Below are 19,480 nucleotides of genomic sequence, written 5' to 3' on the forward strand. Positions count from 1 at the left end.
CCTGATTCCAGAGGGTTAATTATACATTACTATGAATCCTGATTCTATCTTATATGTAACACTAATACATTTTTCATCCTATGTTACTGGTATGTATGTGTGTTTGCCATATTTAACTTAAAGCTTTTTGAAAGAATGATTCATATATCCTCACTTCTTATGCTCATCTATCAGGGGCCAGGTTACCACACACATTAAACCTGGCCCCTGGTAAATAGATGATAGATAGATAGATAGATAGATAGATAGATAGATAGATAGATAGACAGATAGATAGATGATAGATAGATAGATCAGTTGACAGATAAAGTTACTTCCATAATTGTTATATTGGTTCTAATTTTTATAGCAGTGTCATAGCCAACACACAGAGGCGGTAGTATCTCCAATTTATTTTCAGATGAGGAAACTGAGCTCAAATGATGTTGTTCACAGAAGCAACATTCCCAAGGGGAACCACCCAGAATTCCAGTCCAGAATGAAATCATGGCCAGTTGGACTGTAACGTCTGGGCTCATTTAAGGTGCCACATCCTGCAGACTGCTATATAGCTCAAACATGTAGACAATTAAAAAGTATGCATGCAATGTTTGTTGAGTCAATGGAGTAATTGATTTTAAAAACTCAGACCATGCTTGGTGGTGATTCGTACTACATGCATGATGATCAGCTCCTGGTCAACAAGACAGATGCCAGTTTCTAGAAGTAATAGATCCTAGAAGACAGAGCTACTGCATCATTTCTGGTTCCCAGAAAATCCCCCTCAGGTAGGTGCTGCTTGAATATGAAAATTGGGATACACAAAATACTGAGGGTACCTCCCTCATGGTCACATAAGTGGAGTAGAACCCACAAGGTAAGAGGACATGGTTCAAGTTAACCGTATAACAAGTGACAGAGAGGGGACTGGTAAAGGAACTTTGGCCAGAATTGGTGGTGATCTGGACTGAACGTTGTGAAGCCATGCTAACCAGCACATGCTTGGTTGGTACTTACTCCTCTGTTCTTGAACACTAGGCATAGGTTAGCATTTCATTTTTCTATATTTCCTTCTTTATTGAATAGTACAAGCTGTTGATAAACTGTACCTTGTTTTGTTGTACAATCTCGTGCTTCACATTTACATGTTTGAACTTTGTATGTCTCTTAGATTCTGAGTATGGGGGATAGAAGGATAAAATAGCTAGTGTAACCTCCCTTGGTTTCAAAGTGTGAAATAAGCCCAGATCCACTGGAAACATTTCTGCACTGGGTGTTGATGACAAGTGCTCACAAGAAGAATTTGGGATGAGTTGTCCAAAGCAGAGTTGGCAGTAAAAGTTACACTTGTGGTTTCTCCTAATAATGCTTAAGCTGCTGCTATTCAGATGTGTGTTATTGTGGCAACGAGAGGCCACTGTAGGGAGGGTGAAGAGTCAGTCTAGACTAGAAAAGGATGAGTAAATATTGCAGTGGATGAAAGTGTCTCTGGCATATAGCCTTGGCCAAACTACTTACTTGACTGATGTTGGAGACCATCAAAGCCTTGTCCCCATGAGGGCCACCAGGGTGGCTTAGTCGGTTAAGCCTCTGACTTGGTTTTGGCTCAGGTCATGATCATAGTTGTGAGTTAAAGCCCCACATTGGGCTCCAGAGCCTGCTGGAGATTCTCCCTCTCCTCCCTCTGCCCCTCCTCCCACTCAAGAGCTCTCTCTAAATAAGTGAATAAAATCTTTTAAATAAACAACAAACAAAAACTTGTCCCCATGATGCTGGCTAGAAAAAAGACATCACAGAAGTTTCTTATGTTTCTGTGATCCAGACCTTGTATCCACTTCTTTCTCTATTAACCAAGATCCCCAAATGCTACAGCCACAAAAAAGGGGATCCTGGTCTATACAGCCTTTAAAACCCAGCTTTTCTGGCTCCCAGGGCAGAGATGCTTCAGTCTCATTAGACTATCTCTTGGTTATGAAACTGAAACTTCTGGGGTGCCTAGCTGGCTCAGTCAGGAGAACATGTGATTTTTGTTTTTAATTTTTAAAGATTTTATTTATTTGACAGAGAGAGCAAGAGAGAGAAAGGTAGCTGGAGAGAGTAGGAACAGAAGGGAGAGGGAGAAGAAGGCCCTGTGGGACTCAATCCCAGGACCCTGGGATCATAACCTGAGCCCAAGGCAGACGCTTACAAATCTGAGCCACCCAGGTGCCCCAAGCATATGATTCTTAATCTCAGGGTTGTGATTTCAAGCCCCACATTGGGTGCGAAGCCTACTTAAAATAAAAATTAAAAATTTTAAAGAAACTTAAACTTCTGTATTTTCAGAACCATGTAGAACAGTGACAGATTCAAAAAGCAGGAAGAATTTAAGATTGATTTTGTTGAATGTGAATTCAATTGATCTATATTTTCATTTAATCATGAATCAGAGTTAGATCCAATTTAGTGGTTTATTTCAAAGTCAGTATTTTAAAAAAAAATTGATGTTACTTCTTTATTAAAATTCCAGTTTTGTATTTTTATTAAAAATACTTTCTTGGCAAACCAAGAAGCCAACGCTTAAGTATAAAGAACAAACTGGTGGTTATCAAAGGGGAGATGGGTGGGGGGATGGGTGATGGGGATTAAGGAGTGCACTTTTGATGAACACCAGGTGATGTATGGAAGTGTTGAATCACTAAATTGTATACTTGAAACTAATATTATGCCATATGTTAATTAACTGAAATTTAAATAAAATCTTTTAAAAGTACTCTCTTATTTAACAATAATATTATTAATTTCATATTTCTTAGTTTTTTATTTTAATAACTTTTCTATGAAGGAAATTATCATTGGGGTTCAGATATAATTTTACTTGGTACTCAGGACAATTAGAAGACAAAATTTTAAAATAGAGTATTACTTCCACTGAGCCAGGTCAACAAAGCATCGCATATAACTTCACCAGATTATCTGAAGGTGCAAAAAGAAAAGAAAACAAAGAGGCAAAGAAAGAGGGAAAGGAGAGGGAGAGGGAAGTGTATAATAAAAACATATGAATGAAGTCTATAAATGTATTAAAGGACCACAATACCCCCCCTTCAGTTGATCATCAAAGTCTATTTTACATGTTATTTTTTTATACGAAATTACTTCCATTAAAGATATGATTTCTTACCATTCTATAAAACACAGGTAGGGATTACTTCATGTAAAAACATTTTTCTAGCCTTAAAGGACCTACAAAATAGATCTGAAAAAGCTTGGTACTAGATAACATAAGGATACTGTATCTAATAATATGGTTGGCTCTGAAAGTATATGTTCCATATAGAAGCTTATGCAACAAGGAAGTCACTTTATTTCCAGTTTGTTTTATGACCTGTGATTTGAGCACAGTGATGTGCAACACAGGCATGCACACACATCCACACACACACACACCTATTTGTACCCCTCCTTCTATTAAAACAATAGTTTTCTTTTCATCTTTAGTGTGCTCTTTCCTTCTTTTTTCCAACTTCTCTTTTCCTTTGCAAATATGCAAAAACATATTTGGTCAAATGTGCATCACACTCTATGGACCAGTAAGTGCAAGAGGCTAAAAGAAAATTAATTCTGGGGCCCCTGGGTGGTGAAGTCAGTTAAGCAGACATCTGACTCGATTTTGGCTCAAATAATGATCTCAAGGTTGTGAGATTCTCTCTCTCTCTCTCCCTCTCCCTTTGCCCCTTCTTCCACATTCACACTCTCTCTCTCCGTAAAAGGAATGAAGGCAGGAAGGAAGGCAGGAGAGAAGGAAAGAGGGAAGGAAGGAAGGAAAGAAAGAAAGAAAAATTAATTTCAGGTTCTGACACCTGGAATGAGGGGAACAAAAACAAATTCATGATGAATCCAAAAATGCAGATACTAATATGATTATGTCATTATGCCCCCAACCCTGCATATTTTTGGTAGATGTGTATCCTGCTTTCCTAGGGCTGCCCTAACAATTTATCACAAGGGGGTGGCTTAAAATAACAGAAATTGATCCTTAAAGTTCTGGAGGACAGAAGTCTGACCCTGAGATCATGACTTGAGCCGAAATCAAGAGTTGATCAATTAAGCCACTGAGCCACCCAGGCACCCCAGAATTAATTTTCTTTTAGCCTCTTGCACTTGCTGGTCCACAGAGTGTGATGCACATTTGACCAAATATATTTTTGCATTTGCAAAGGAAAATAAAAGAGAAAAAGAAAAAATAAAAGCAAGAAAGGAAAAGAAAAGAAATTGCAGGGCTATGTCCCCTCAGAAGTCTCTGTAGGGAGGATCCTTTCTTGCCTTGTCTAGCTTCTGGTGGCTTCTGGCGATTTTTAGCTTGTGGCTGCATCACTCCAACATCTTCCTTCCCATGTTGCCTTTTCCTCTGTGTTTCTGTCTGTCGTTTCTATCTCTTGTAAGGAAGGGCACTGTCACTGAAAAAGAATTGTATACCTGTGTTATTGCTTTATTTTAAAATATGAAAAATAGATGTTTTTTTAAAATTACATTTTTTGGGATTCATGGGTGGCTCAATCAGTTGAACATTTGACTCTTGATTTCAGCTTAAGTCATGATCTCAGGGTCCTGCAGTCAAGCCCCACATGGGGCTTTGCGCTGTGTGTGGGGCCTGCTTGGGATTCTCTCTCTCCTTCTGCCTCTCCACTAGTCACATGTGTGTATTCTCTCTCTCCCATCTCTCCCCCCCAAAAAAAAATAAAATAAATAAAATTATGTTTTTCTGTATCATTTATTTTGTTACATTCATGCTATTATTTACACAAAACAATAGGACTAGTTAACAGAGACAAGTAGTAGTATTTAATAGTAGGGCTAATAAAATGATATGTGTGAGAAAATATAACAATTTTTCAATTATTCTAATCTTGGATATTTAAATTTCATAGCTCATATTGTATATTCTTAATATAAATAAATGTAAGACTTTAAAACAAGGAAAGTATGAAGACAATAAGACAATTAAACAGCTACTATTTATCACTTATATTTCATAAAAATAACAATGAAGTATTTCTTTTGGCTCCATGGTTACTGTAGAATATTTTTACTCTTTCTGTTTCCTTTTAATAATATTTCTTTGAACTGCCTGAAGCCTTTAAGACCTTCTTTTCTTTTATGTAATGGTAAAACTAAAGATGGTCAAACATAATATTCACTTTGATATGCATCTGTGCTCTTATCAAGCCTGCATTAGACTGATTCTTGGTGTCAGTCCAGCATGATGACGTCAAGCTAAATAATCTTTCCCAAAAAAGTGAGTATGGAATACTCCTAAGAATTACATACTAGAAACAGGAGGTTTTTTGACTTGTAAGAATTGTTTTCAGCTCTCCAAAAGTGTCTATTCCCTTAATACTGGAAGCTTGTCTTGGTAGACCAGCTATCTGTCAGTCAATAAGGCCCTGTATCTGCATCTATTCATCATATAGGCTGTTCCTGACTCAAACAGCCACCATTTTTAAACATTCCAAAGCATATTAGATGTCATCAAAAATTACATCTTTCTTTCTCAGGGAAAAAGATTTTAAAATAGAGGGGTAATCTGAACTCATGAAATTGAAGTAGGAGTCCAAATAAGTTAAAATTTTATTTTATTTTTTAAAGATTTTATTTATTTGTTTGAGAGAGAGGGGGCAGGGTAGAGGGAGAGGGAGAATCTCCAGCAGACTCCCCACTGAGCATGGAGCCCAACACAGCGCTGGATCTCACAGCCTTGAGATCATGACCTGCGTGGAAATCAAGAGTTGGATGTGCAACCAACTGAGCCACCCTGTGCTCCTAAGTTAAGATTTTAGTAAAGAAATGAGAGAGTCCTATTTAACTCAGGTGGCTTTCTGGTGACATTGTTTGTTTGTTTTGTTTTGAGTTCTGAATTTTGAGTTCTGAAGTAGTATTATTTTCAAAAACTGAGGGTCTCTTGCTCCTATATGAGTTTTTGTCACAGCCCACACATGACATTGAGCAACTTGGACATAGTTAGTTAATCCTTTGGCCTTCTTATGGCCTCTTCAAAGATCATCAAGCAATTTTAATATTTTTTATTTTTATTGAGATGTAATTGACATACATCATACAGTTTTGGATATGCAACATAGTTATTTGACATAATTATCATAATAAGTTTAGTTACCATCTGTCACCATAGAAAGTTAGTAAAATATTATTGACTATGTTCACCATGCTATACATTATATCCCCATGCTTTTTTTTATTTTATGAATGGAAGTTTGTACTTCTTGATCCACTTCACCCATTCCACCCCCCAACCATATCCCCTGTGGTAACCACCAAACTACTCTCTGCATCTACGAGTCTAGGTTTTGTTAGTTTTGTTCTTTAGGTTCCACCTATAAGTGAGATAATATAGCATTTGTCTTTCTCTGTCTGACTTATTTTACTCACCTTTTATTTATCCATTCATCCATTGATGGAAACTTAAGTTGCTTCTCCTATTATTATTGCATGGCTCTCAATTTTTCCCTTTGGTCTATTAATACTTGCTTTACATATTTTGTGGTCCTATGTTAGGTGCACATATATTTATAAGTGTTATATGTTTTTGCTGGATTGACTTCCTTATTATTATATAACCCCCCTCCTTGTCTTTTATTACAGTCTTTTAAGTCTGTCTTGTCAATATAAGTATAGCTTCTCGAGCTTTCTTTTTTTTTCCATTCACATGAAATATCTTTTTGTTTCCGTTTACCCTCAATCTTTGCATGTTTTTACGACTAAGGGAGTTTCTTGTAGGCAGTATGTAGATATGCCTTGTTTTTTTTTGTTTGTTTTGTTTTTCAGATTTTTTTATCCATTCAGCCAATCTCTGTGTTTCAATTGGAGAATTTGGTCCATTAACAATTAAAGTGATAACTGATCGGTATGTACTTATTGCCATTTTGTTAATTATCTTCTTGATGTTTTTGTAGTTCCTCTTTGCTCCTTTCTTTCTTTCCTTGTGGTTTGATGACTTTCTTTAGTGTTATGTTTAGATTCCTTTCTCATTTTCATTTATGTGTTTACTATAAGTTTTTGTTTTGTGCTTACTATGAGGTTCACATATATCACCCTATGTATGTAGCAGTCTATTTTAAGTTGATAACAACTTAAATTTGAACACATTCCAAAATTTTACATTTAAACTCCCCCCACCATGTTTTTTTTGATGTCATGTTTTACATTTTTTTATTTTACATACCCCCTAACTAATTATTGTAGTTTTTATTTTGCTATTTTGTCTTTTAACCTTTATACTAGCTTTATTAAGTGATTTATCCTTTTCCTTTACTATATAATTACCTTTATCAGAGAGATTTTTACTTTCATATGTTTTCTTGCTATTAATTAGTGATATTTTTATTCAGCCTAAAAAAGTTTCTAACATTTCTTGTAAGGCAAATTTGGTAGTGATGAACTCTTCTGGCTTTTGCTTGTCTGGAATTCTGAATGATAATTTTGCCAGATCATGTATTCTTGGCTGGAAGTTTTCTGTTTTGTTTTTTTTCCTTTCAGCACTTGCATATGTAATGCCACTCCCTTCTGGTGGGCAAACTTTCTGTTGAGAAATCTGCTGGTGGTTTATGGGGTTTCCCTTGTATGTTACAAGTTGTTTTTCTCTAACTGATTTTAAGATTTTCTTTTTATCTTTAACTTTGACATTTTAATTATAATGTCTTGTCTTAGTGATCATCTTATTTGGAACTCTCTGGGCCTCCTGGACCTGAATGTCTGTTTCCTTCCTCAGATTAGGGAAGTTTTCAACCATTGTTTCTTCAAATAAATTTTCTGCCCCTTTCTCTCTCTCTCTTTTCATATAATTCAAATATTATTCCACTTGATGTTATCTTACAGTTTCCTTAAGTTATCTTCATTTTTTAATTCTTTTTTTTCTTTTTGCTGCTCTATCTGGGTGAGTTCCATTGCTCTGTCTTCCAGCTCACTGCTTTATTCATGTTTGATCCAGTTTGCTGTTGAGTCCCTCTAGTGTGTTTTCAGTTTGGTTATTTATTCTTCAGCTCTGTGACTTCGGTTTGGTACTAATATTTTCTATCTCTTTATTGAAGTTCTCACTGTGTTTATGCATTTTTCTTCCAAATTTGGTGAACATCTTTATGACCATTACTTTGAATCCTTTACCAGGTAGATAACTTATCTCCACATCATTAAGGTCTTTATTCTGGCATTGTTCTTGTTCTTTCATTTGGAATATATTTCTCTGTTTCCTCACTTTGCTGGATTCTCTGGTTTGTTTCTATGTGTGAGGTAAAATGGCTACCTTCTCAGTCTTGAAGGAATCACCTTGTGCAGGTGATAATCATTCTTATTCAACCTTGCCCTATCTCTTGGTTGTCTCTTGAACTATTGTGGTTGTTTAAACCACTTGATTTATTCTTGATATGACCCTGTTGTTAAGGGTGTGCCAAGATTTGTCGGTGTTCTAACAGAAGGGATCTCATCCAGCATCAAATTTCAGGTTGATTTGAAGCCAGACCGTCAGGCTGCTGTTTTTAAAGTATGCAAATATATACAGTTTGTGGAACTGTAATCATAATCTCTTTGGCCTACAGACCAGGAGGTCAGGAGATGTCCCCTGGGTGACAGTTGTAAAAAAGTAGACAAGTGTATAAGTTCCTTTCTTGGAGGTCTCATTGAGCTGTAATGAGATCAAAGAGTTGTACAAGGATGGTATGTGTCTCATTGCCTATGCTCCCTAGAAGGGACTTCTTAGCTTCTAGATGTATGGGAAACCTGAAGTCTATCCCTCAAGCTGAAGCTTCAAATTAATATGCCTTTATCAAAGGAATATTGAAGTTCTGTTTTAGTCTGCTGTCCATAAGTGCCCCAGGAATAGTGACATGTTAAGAACTGTCTTTCTAATTGTTAAATTCCCATGGAACTCAGGAATGCAAGCCCCTTGGCCACCAGGGCCAGGCAATCAAGGGGTGTCCCCTATGAGGACTGTGTACACCTGTTGGCTTTGGCTAGACAGCTGGAGGGTATAGGCAGCAGGGCATGCTCACTGGTTTCAGAAAGGTGGTGGGATTGTGCCATGATGCTCACCCCTGCCTGCCTTAGTAAGATATCAGGAGGATGGCACATCCAAGCTTGCTCACCTGTGCTAACCAGGTAGGTGGAGAGTGCAAAAACAGTGTCCACCAGTGACTTTGTCTCCACCAGTTCAACTCTCTCCTGCACCTCAATCAATGCTTTTAAGGTAGCTAATAACTCTTCACATAGAGTCTAGGTACTTTGCAAGCTGCTGTTCTTTTCACTGGGTCTCAGGGTGAAGTGGGACTGTACATGAATTTCTTAAAAGAGGAAACTATTTCCTATAGCACTGTGGGGCCAGAGGGTCTGACCCACCCTCTATACCCAAGTTAGTCCAGGGCTGGCAGCCCCACACTATGGTGACTCATCTCCTTTGCTTTATCTTATTCAGTCTTGCAATTTCATCTCTTTATTACAACATTTTTGTTTTTTTCATTTCTATTAGCATTCCTCAAAATTCCAGCTGAGCCCTCACCAAAATCTTGCCCCACTCCTTTCTTATTCACTCCCCTGGTCTAACACGAATTTTGTTTGTTGTACTCTACATCTCTCAAGTCCTATCTTAAGAAAAATGCCAGTGATGTGTCTGCATCATAGAAAACAAAGACTATTAGCTTTGAAGTAAAATTAGAATAAAGAATTTCTGCTGTCAGTTTCTAATGCTCTTGAATGTGGGAGGGTCTCCTTCAATATCTTTATAAATCTCTTTTTATACTTTGTATAATAAAATATATTTTTTTGCTAATCTAGTTTTAGATTTACAGAAAAGTTACAAAGATGTCACTGAGAGTTCCTACATATACTTCTCATTCAGTTTTACATCTTACATTAGTGTGTTACATTGGTACAACTAAGAAACCAACATTGATACATTACTACTAACCCAACTTTGAATTTCATTTGAATTGCACTGATTTATCCATTAATGTCTATTCCAGGATCTTATCCAGGATACCCCATTACACTTGGTCATCATTTACTTAGCTTCCTCTTAGCTGTGACAGTTTCTCAGACTTTTCTTATTTTTGATGGCCTTGAGAATTTTGAAGAGTACTTGTTGGGTATTTTGTAGAATGGTCTTCTATTAGGATTTGTCTAATGATTTCTTCATATTTAGATTGGAGTTGTGGGTTTGGGGGAAGACCACAGAGGGGAAGTGTCCTCATCCCATTTTTTAGGGGTACCTGCAATCAACATGACTTATCATTGTGAATGTTGACCTAGATCACCTGGCCAAGGGAATGTTCGCCAGATTTCTCCATTGGAAAATTACTCCCCACCCTTACCATACTCTATTGTTTGGCAACAAGTCATCAAATGCAGGTCACGCTCAGGTTGGAAGGTAAGGGAGGGAATTAATTTCTTTCTCCTGAAGGGGCTCATCTGCCTTTTTCATTTTCCTCTCACGTACCAGCATCTAATAAAAGTAAAACTCTTTCTTATTCAAGACTGTAGTAATTTTAAAATTTGTCTAAGTGCTAGAATGGAAACAACGTGCTTTCTGCTTTTTTATTGCAAATGTACATTTCAACTATGTCAGAGTTAGACAGGTTTTTATTGGCTGGTTTGGGGACTTAATCACCATTTGTCTTTTTTTTTTTCTGATGGGAAAAATGCATTTTAAGACCTAAGTGACTCACCAAAATACCTCAGAAACAAAGCACATTTGCCAGTCGGAGGCTATTATGAAGTATAGAAAGAAACACAGGTCTCCCTCCTTTTTTCTGCATCAAATCTAAACCTGTGCTCACAGCTCTTAAGACACTTCACTTTAGACCCTAAATTGCATCTCACTGTATTTGCTTTTAATCAGCTTGTGCTGCTATGCCAATTTGGAAATTAAAATATTGGAACAATTCAACCCTCCAATTTCCTCTAGCAGTCATTTTTGGTACTTGATTAATCTGCTCCTTCCCCAACTTACTTGTAAACTTAAAATTCCATAGTACTTTTCTAAATTTTGTTTAAAAGCCCATTTTTGTTGACTTCTGAGCAGTCCAGATGTCTCAATGCTTTTGGAACTTTAGCTTTTTGAAATTCTCATGGGCCTCAGAAGAGGTGCAGGTTATTTGTCTGGGAAACCTTCTCCCAGAATATTTATCAAGTACCTGTTAGTATGGCAGACACTGTGTTAGACTCTAGGCACAGAGTACATACGTGGAAGTCTGGTAGGCTATCATACATCATAAAGTGTCCTATACAAGATCTCTCTTTAATTCTCCACTCTGCTACTAAGCTGCTCATTCCAAAATGCAAAATTAGTCATGCCACTCTTTTTATTTTAAAGGTTTCAAGAATCTCTATAGTTTTAAGGGAAAAACACATCTTCTTAACTTATCCCAGAAGAATTGTGATACTGAGCAGTCTTTCAAACTCTCAAGGTCTCATTTGACTCTCTTTTTTTCAAATGGTGATAAGATGCCTGTCAGTGTTGTTTTTCAAAATTGTCATGAGGTCTTAACAAGACAATAGTGTTTGAAAAATATAGGGTAGGAGATAATTTTATTTCCTCTTGGTTGTAAAGTTTTTCTTTTTCTTTCTTTTTTAAAAATAGATTATTTATTTATTTATTTGAGAAAGAGAGCAAGTGAGAGAGCAGGGGGAGGGGCGGTGAGGGAGGGAGAAGCAGAATCCCCGCTGAGCAGGGGGTCTAACTCAGGACTCAATCCCAGGACCCTGGGACCATGACCTGAGGCACAGGCAGCCACTGAACCAACTGAACCACCCAGGTGCCCCTATTTTTCTTTTTTTTTTAATTACATTTAAAAAACTATATGTTCTTTTATTTATTTAAATGGAAGCCCAAAGAATGGATAAGAGTTAGGAAAATGGGTTTTATGGTAGGAGAAGGGTATAGTCCAGATGTCTCAAGAAGAGACATCTCCCCATATCTGGGGGATGGTGCAGTGAAAGGTGTCCTGGCACATAGCGGGGGTCACTGGTCAATAAGCAAGAGCAAATTACTCTATCATGATGTGTTCCTACCAATTCTTAGAATGCTCCCAGAGGGTATTTCTGCACTAATTTGAAATGACTGGATGTGAAACCCTATAATCTTCTCAAAATTATGGTTGATACTTTAAGTAGAAGATCTTCAATTTGGTAGTTTTCTGGGTGGATTCCAGAGAAAGGTTCTAGAACATATACCACTGGCTTATTTGTTAAGACAAATGTCTCTGTAGCATTCGGTTACTTCGGTAATATAAGGCTAACTTCCCCCCCGCCAAAGTTCTTATTAGTAAACAAAAATACACGAGAAGACTGTAAGTATGGATAACCACTCCATCTGAGTCTACTCAGGCTGCTATAACAAAGCACCACAGACTGGTGGTGACAAATATTCAGTCCATACCATAGTACAAGTAGAATCCTTAATTTGGGGGTGCCTGGGTGGCACAGCAGTTAAGCATCAGGGCGTGATCCTGGCGTTATGAGATCGAGCCGCACATCAGGCTCCTCTGCTATGAGCCTGCTTCTTCCTCTCCCACTCCCCCTGCTTGTGTTCCCTCTCTCGCTGGGTGTCTCTATCTCTGTCAAATAAATAAATAAAATCTTTAAAAAAAAAGAATCCTTAATTTGGTTAATATTTAACCACAGGTTTTCCTGGCTGACCATAGGAAATAGCTGGGTTTACTTTATTTTTCACCTCTATTTTTTCAAGGTCAAATAAATTGAACCAAAATGTTTAATATGGACTCTGTTTTGCTCCCTACACCTCTCCTGAGTCCATGATTCCCTCTCAAAAGTTGGATTATAAAAAAATACAAAAACATACCCTAGGTAGACCCTAACAAAGTCTGCTTTCCGCCTCCTCTGATGTGAACCTTTGGGGCACATGTTAGCATTAATGCACGTTCTGATATGTCTTCTACGTTGGAACCTACAGGATAAGCTCAGTACCTACTGGTAGGTGTGTGGGCTCTCTGCAGAATGGAGAGGTTATCCTGTCCCCCATGCTAGCTGTTATAGAAAAATGTAGAACCCTGAATGAGAGATTCAGAGAGGTTCAAAATCAGAATTTTGAGTAAGGGCCTTGGATAGGTAAGCAAAAGAGTCAGACCTCTTTCTCTTGGCTTAGATGTAGGGACTAAGTGTGTAAGTAAGGTGAAGAGAGGACCTTCACTCAAAATAAGGATGACCAAGCTAGAGTTGAAGGGTCTCATGAATGAGGATTTGAAGTAAAGACTTGAAGAAAATGAGACAAACCTTTTGGATCCTTGGAGAAAAGCATCCTAGAAAGCATGAACAGCATCTGCAAAGACCCTGGGCAGTATCCTTCTAGGTGTATTTGAGGTATCATAAGCAGAGCAGGGTAGATGCAGCAGATGAAGTAAATGGATGAACAGGGTCTGAAGAAAACTGGTCCCCCAGGAGTCAGATTATGCAGGGCTTTGCATGCCAAGGTGAAAACTTTTCTTTTTCTATGGTGAAAGATGAGACGGTGTTGGATGAAGATAAGCCAGGGCTGGCTTCATGAGGGTGTGACTAGTGCAAGTGCACAGGGCTCCATGTTCAGAAGGTTCTCACACTTAATGTGTTGCATTTGCCAACTTTTATTCTTTGAATCTGTGTTTTGTAAGTGAATTCTGATGGGACAGTGAAGCACATGTAAAAACTTAGAGCCTCAGCTCACAAGCAGTTCTGTTTCTGCCTCCCTGCCTCTCTTGGATTCTTTGCTACCTATTCTCCACCTCCTGGTGATCTCTCCCCTGTGTCCCATTACCATTGTCCTCCACTTTTAGTGGAGGCCTGGGCACAGAAGTGGGGAAGATTGGGGCCAGGTGTGTGCTCCATGGCATTTCAGGGTGTGGCAAGGTGGTAGCCTTCCCTTTCTTGGGCTTGCAGCCCCAGGAGCCTTCAGCAGGGGTGTCTTGCCCACCCAGGATCCAGGTACTGATCATGTCTCAGCCTGAAGGCTGCAATCTCTTGAGGATTGTTTGTCCACTATGGATTGAAGCAGAGGCTTGTGGGAAAGGAGAATGGCTTCCTTTCCCCTTGCCAGGGTCGTTTTGTACTGGGCCCCAAATTATGTTGCCAACCTGGGTTGAGCAGATGAATAGCATGATCAGGCTTGCTTATCGGAAGGATCACTTGGACTGCTATGTTGACTGTAGGGCCACAGGGGAACAAAAAGGAAGACCAGTAGGGAGGCAAGAGTCCAGGGGAGAGATAATTGTGAGTCAAATCAGAGTGGCATCAAGGAAGATGGTAGGAAATGGTCAAATAAAAATACATTTTGAACATAGAGCCAAAAAGTATTTTCTGGCAGATGAGACATAGGGCCTAAGAGAAAGAAGTGGCCAAGGATGACTCTACAATTTTTTTTGGTTTTGTTTTTTGTTTGAGAAGCAAAAGGAAAGAGTTGCCATTAACTGATATGAGGAAGGATGAACAGATTTTGAGGGGTGAGGGAGGATTTGAAGTACAATTTCAGACTATTTAAATTTGAGATGTCCATTAGGCATCTGAGTACAGACATTGAGAAAGTTGTTTGGGGTTCAGGGCATATCCAGCCTAGAGAAATAAATATGGGAGTTATCACCATATAGCTGGTATTTTAAAACAAGATTTCATGAAATTATCGAGGGAGCAAGAGTACACAGAGAAAGATTTGAGGACTGAGCCTATTTAAGGATAGAGGAAATGAGAAAGAATTAGCAAAGGACCCAGAATTAGCAGAGAAGCAGGCTCTGACACAGAAAAAACCAAGTGTGTGGTACAGTGAAAGCCAAGTGAAGAACACATTTTGGTGAACAGGGGGCCAGTGGTCAACTAGGCCGATGCTGCTGAAGGTCCCAAGTAAGATGAGAAGTGGGACGGTTAGTAAAGTAGAGATCAATGGCACACTTAGTGAGGGCAGTTTCACTGGAGCGGTTCTGGGTGTATCTGAGTGCAGGCGAGAGGGAAGAAAAGAAATTGAAGAAACCCAGCCTAGGCAACTCTAGAGGAACTTTGTGTGAAAGGCTGTAGGGGGATTTCATGGTGGCTAAAAGGGCATTGGAATCAAAAGAAGTTTTGGTGGGTTTCTGTTTGTGTGTTTGCTTATTTTGCTCTGTTTTTTTAACACGTGGATAAATAACAGCATGTTTATATGCTGATTAGGGTGTTCCAACAGAGGGAAAATCCATGATTGTTGAAATTAGCCATGAATTGTGCTTTTGAGCATTAAGAGAGGATGGGAGCTGGTAAGCAAGTGGGGTCTCCTCGTACAAGCAGGAGGCTGAGTATGTGGGTACAAATGTTGGTGGGGGGCAGAAGGTACTGAGAGCTTTGTGCATTCTCTTCTGATTGCTTCCTTTTTCTCAGTGAAATGGGAAGCATCAGCTGAGAGTAAGGGAAAAGAGGTATTTAAAATTTGAGAAGGTGGGTACCTGGGTGATTCAGTTAAGTGTCTGCCTTAAGCTTCCAGTCATGATCTCGGGGTCCTGGGATCAACCCTGGCACCTGGCTCCCTGCTCAGTGGGGAGTCAGCTTCTTCCTCCTCTTCTGTCCCTCACCCAGCTCTTGCTGTCTCTCGCTCTACTCTCACTCTTTCAAATAAATGAATAACATCTTTTCAAAAAAAAAGTTTGAGAAGGGAAAATCAGAAAAGAAATAATTATTTAGAAGAGTAGAAGAGAAAAGGGAAAAGGAAGGCCTGGTGTGATGCCGAACAGGCCTAGGGTCCACTGCAGGCTTTCTGTGATGGATCTAAAAGGAGCTCAGTCAGCATGGCTGTACTGTTCCTCCAGCCATGGCCAGTTGCAGGGGCTCAGACCCACAGTCAGTGGAGAGTGGGGTGTAAACAGGTTTGGTGTTTTGTCAAGTAGGAGGGATGACAGGGATGAAGATGTGTTCAAGGCAGGGCTAATGCTGGCTGACCATGGAAGTTCAGTGATATAAGGAAAAAGGTGAGGGCCAGATTAGTTAATGGGTATGAAAACGAAGTGGAATTGAATCCAAGGGTACTTGAGGGAGTGAGTTAACCATTTAGGAGTGATTAATCACAGTGGGATACTTGTGATGGAGATGATGCTTGCAATTGGGTAATGCCAAGGTTTAGATTATGACAATGGAAGTGAACCTCTGAGATAAAATGGAAGACAAGATCATCGAAGGAGAGACTACAGTTCTGATAGGCCAGGAAACTGTATCAAAAACCAACTGATTCTGATGCAGGTGGTCCAAGGACGGTGTTTTGCGGAAATCTCATTTTAGGGAGAGTGAACAAACTGAACATAAAATTTTAGAGTTAAACTAGAAAACATGAGGGGGCGGAAGAAACATGAAGACTATTAAGAGAATATTATGTATTTAGTGTTTGAATGGGCTGGACATGGTATCAGTTTACCTGTATCATTTAACTTATTCCTGGCAACAACTGTGGATGCTAGAGACTGTCGTAATCCCTATTTACAAATGATGAACATGAGAGCCAGGGAGGTTAAATAACATGCCCAAGGACACCTCTGTCTGAGTCTGAACTCTGAGGGCTTAACCATTATGTCCATCTTCCTTGACAGGTGCAGTGATTATGATAGAGCAGGTGATATTAAAATCCGCATTCTGAGATGTGAATAATAGACTTATGGGATTAGAGACTCTTGAGAACAATATTGTATACAAAACCCAGTAATATGCATTATCTCATCTAATCCTTCTATTAATCTTGTGTATTAAGAAATTTGCCTAGATCCTGGGGCCAGTAAGTAAGCAGAGCCTAGATGTGAATGCTCATCCTCTGATCTCCTACGTGAACACTCCTTCCACTAACTTCCACCATCACTTTCCAAAGATGGTCTAGACGGAAACTTTAAAAAGAGTCGAGACAGTTTTGAATAAATGTATTATTAAGGAAACCATTACTAGTTATTTCTTTTTTAGAACCTAACATGTAAGTTTTATAATTCCTATGTTTCCATGGGAACATAGTACGGAATGTGGCATTCTTCCTGTTGTGGAATGTTCTATAAATTCATGCATTCATTCAAGTATAATTTATTGAGCAAATAGTCCGTGCAGGTGCTGTGCTAGGTACACAGTTACCAACTAAGAAACACCCCTGCTCTAAAGGAACCTTCAGTCAGCTTCAGGCCTTTAGAAACTCAGATACTCTGCAGGGCCTTTTCACACCTGGCATTTTAAAGCTACTGCATTTGACCTAGAATACACTCCATCCCTTAGGACCCGGTCACCTAAGAGATCATACCTCTCCCCAGTGGTTTGGCACGCAGTAAGATCAGCTGTAGTGCCCTGGAGATGGAATCTTAGATTTGGACCTTGGGGAAATAGTACCAAGTGTTATACTAAAAAGAATTTTCTTACTTCAAGAGGATCCAAGTTTAAAGCTAGATTTAAAAATACCCCCTTCGCCTGGCATTCTAACTGGCTCAGTGGTACTGCACTGACCTTTATTCATCACTTGGCCATGCCTTTTGCTAGAAACACTGGATCTGTACATGCCATGTCATGTTTATGGGCTCTGTGGCCCAATACCCTCCTGCCACACAGTCAGGAAAAGCCAATTAAGGCAGTGCCCAGGGAACCAATCTGTAAGAATGAAGGAGGACTCATCCAGGGGTGGGGGAGAATTCCACTTTGTTCAGGTAGGTGCTTAAACAGCAGATAAGCTTTAGCACCAGATGTCTGCGGTGGCTATTTCTACATACAGTTCTTTTTTTTTTTATTAAAGATTTTATTTATTTATTTGACAGAGATAGAGACAGCCAGCGAGAGAGGGAACACAAGCATGCGGAGTGGGAGAGGAAGAAGCAGGCTTATAGCGGAGGAGCCTGATGTGGGGCTCGATGTGGGGCTCGATCCCATAACGCCAGGATCATGCCCTGAGCCGAAGGCAGACACTTAACCGCTGCGCCACCTAGGCGCCCCTACATACAGTTCTTATGCACTTCTACTTCATGATGCTACTAATTAAGAATGGCACATACACTGGTTCAAACAGCCTGTGTCTACAACAGGGAAGGAGGGGAGGGTGTTATGTTTTGCCTCCAGATTTAGAAGACCACAACTGGTGCTCTTAATGGCAGTGTAACACGTGTTGCCTCACTTCCCTCTGGTCTTAAAACATGTGAGTCACAGTGTAATTAAAGGATTACACTCTCTGTCTCTTACACTGCAGAAGTTAAGTGAGACAAATCAGACTAAGTTTTCTTGTTAAAAAAAAATGAGGATCCTATATGTATTGGGTTTTTAAGAATTTTTTCAAGCCCCCAAGTATCCTATATCCTCTGTATATCTAATTTGGTGAACCACTCCGATCACGGATTTAATTTATTCGAGTCATTCTTGGAGTTGTGGGACCACACATCAAGTCCCCTTAACTCCTACAGCTTTAAGAGAAGGTAATTCTCCTTTTGGAGTAGGGGAGGTGGCGCCAGCTCGCGGCTCTGCCGCTCCCCACCCGCCGGCCGGTACTCAGTTTCCCGCGGTTGTCGGCCCCGCCCAGCCGCCCCGCGGCGCTCGGAACCGTAGCCAGGGGTGCTGCGCTTCCCACCCGCGGGAGGAGACGGTCGAGGGCAGTCTCCGGGCCCGCCGCTCCCCCTGGCTCGGCTGCTTCCCGGCAGCTGAGAGCTCGTGGGGCGTGCTGACCAGGCGGCGTGGGCCTGGACCGCGGAGGGTGCCAGGGCCGCCTCCTCACCTCTGGGAGCCCGGCGCTCCGGCGCTCCGGCCCTCCGCAGAACCCGCTCGCTCCTTCCCCCGAGGGCGCGGGCTGGGGCTCCCGGCTGACCCGCCCACCCGCCGCAGCGCTCGGGGCCCGCGGTTCTGCGCTCTGCTCGATGCCTTTGCGCGCCCTGCACGCCCTCTCTCTCCCCAGCGCTTCCAAGGCCGGGCACACCCACTGTCGCTTCCAGCATTCGGGGCCCTGGCGTCCGAGTTAAACCCCATCTCCCAACCGTCGCCAGCCCTAGCTGCACACCCAGCCCTTCTCCAGGTACCCGGAGATCAGAACGGAATACAAAGAAGCCTGCGCCCACTGAGCCCTCGCCGCTGCCACACCCGCCCGTGCCCACTCTTCTTCGACCTCCGCGAGGGCTGGACGCCGGGACCCCTCCTCTCTGCGCCTTCCTGCCCCTCCCCCTCTGTCGTTAAAATCCATCCAGCATTGCCCGAAATCCCGTGAGCTGGGGCCCTCGACCGTCCCCCTCCGACCTGTCGGCCGCCGCTGCTGGCCCCCGGGACCTGCGGGCCGCCCACCCCCACCGCAGCCGCGCTTCTGGGTCCCGGCCCCTCCTCCGGGGCCCTCCTCCTCCCTCGCCCCTCCCGAGCTGGGGTGGGAGCGGCGGCAGCTGGAAGAGAAGGGATGAGGTCATCCTCTCCCTCGGAGTCAGCTGGTGGAGGAGAGGAAGCGGGAGGAGGGAGCGCGCGCGAGGGGAGGAGAGGAATGTGCAGGTCCGAGGAGCGCCGCGGCGGCCGCTGCTGCTCCTGCTGCTGGCGG

The sequence above is a fragment of the Ailuropoda melanoleuca genome, chromosome 9 (genome assembly GCF_002007445.2).
Source record: "Ailuropoda melanoleuca isolate Jingjing chromosome 9, ASM200744v2, whole genome shotgun sequence".
NCBI classification, from domain to species: Eukaryota; Metazoa; Chordata; class Mammalia; order Carnivora; family Ursidae; genus Ailuropoda; species Ailuropoda melanoleuca.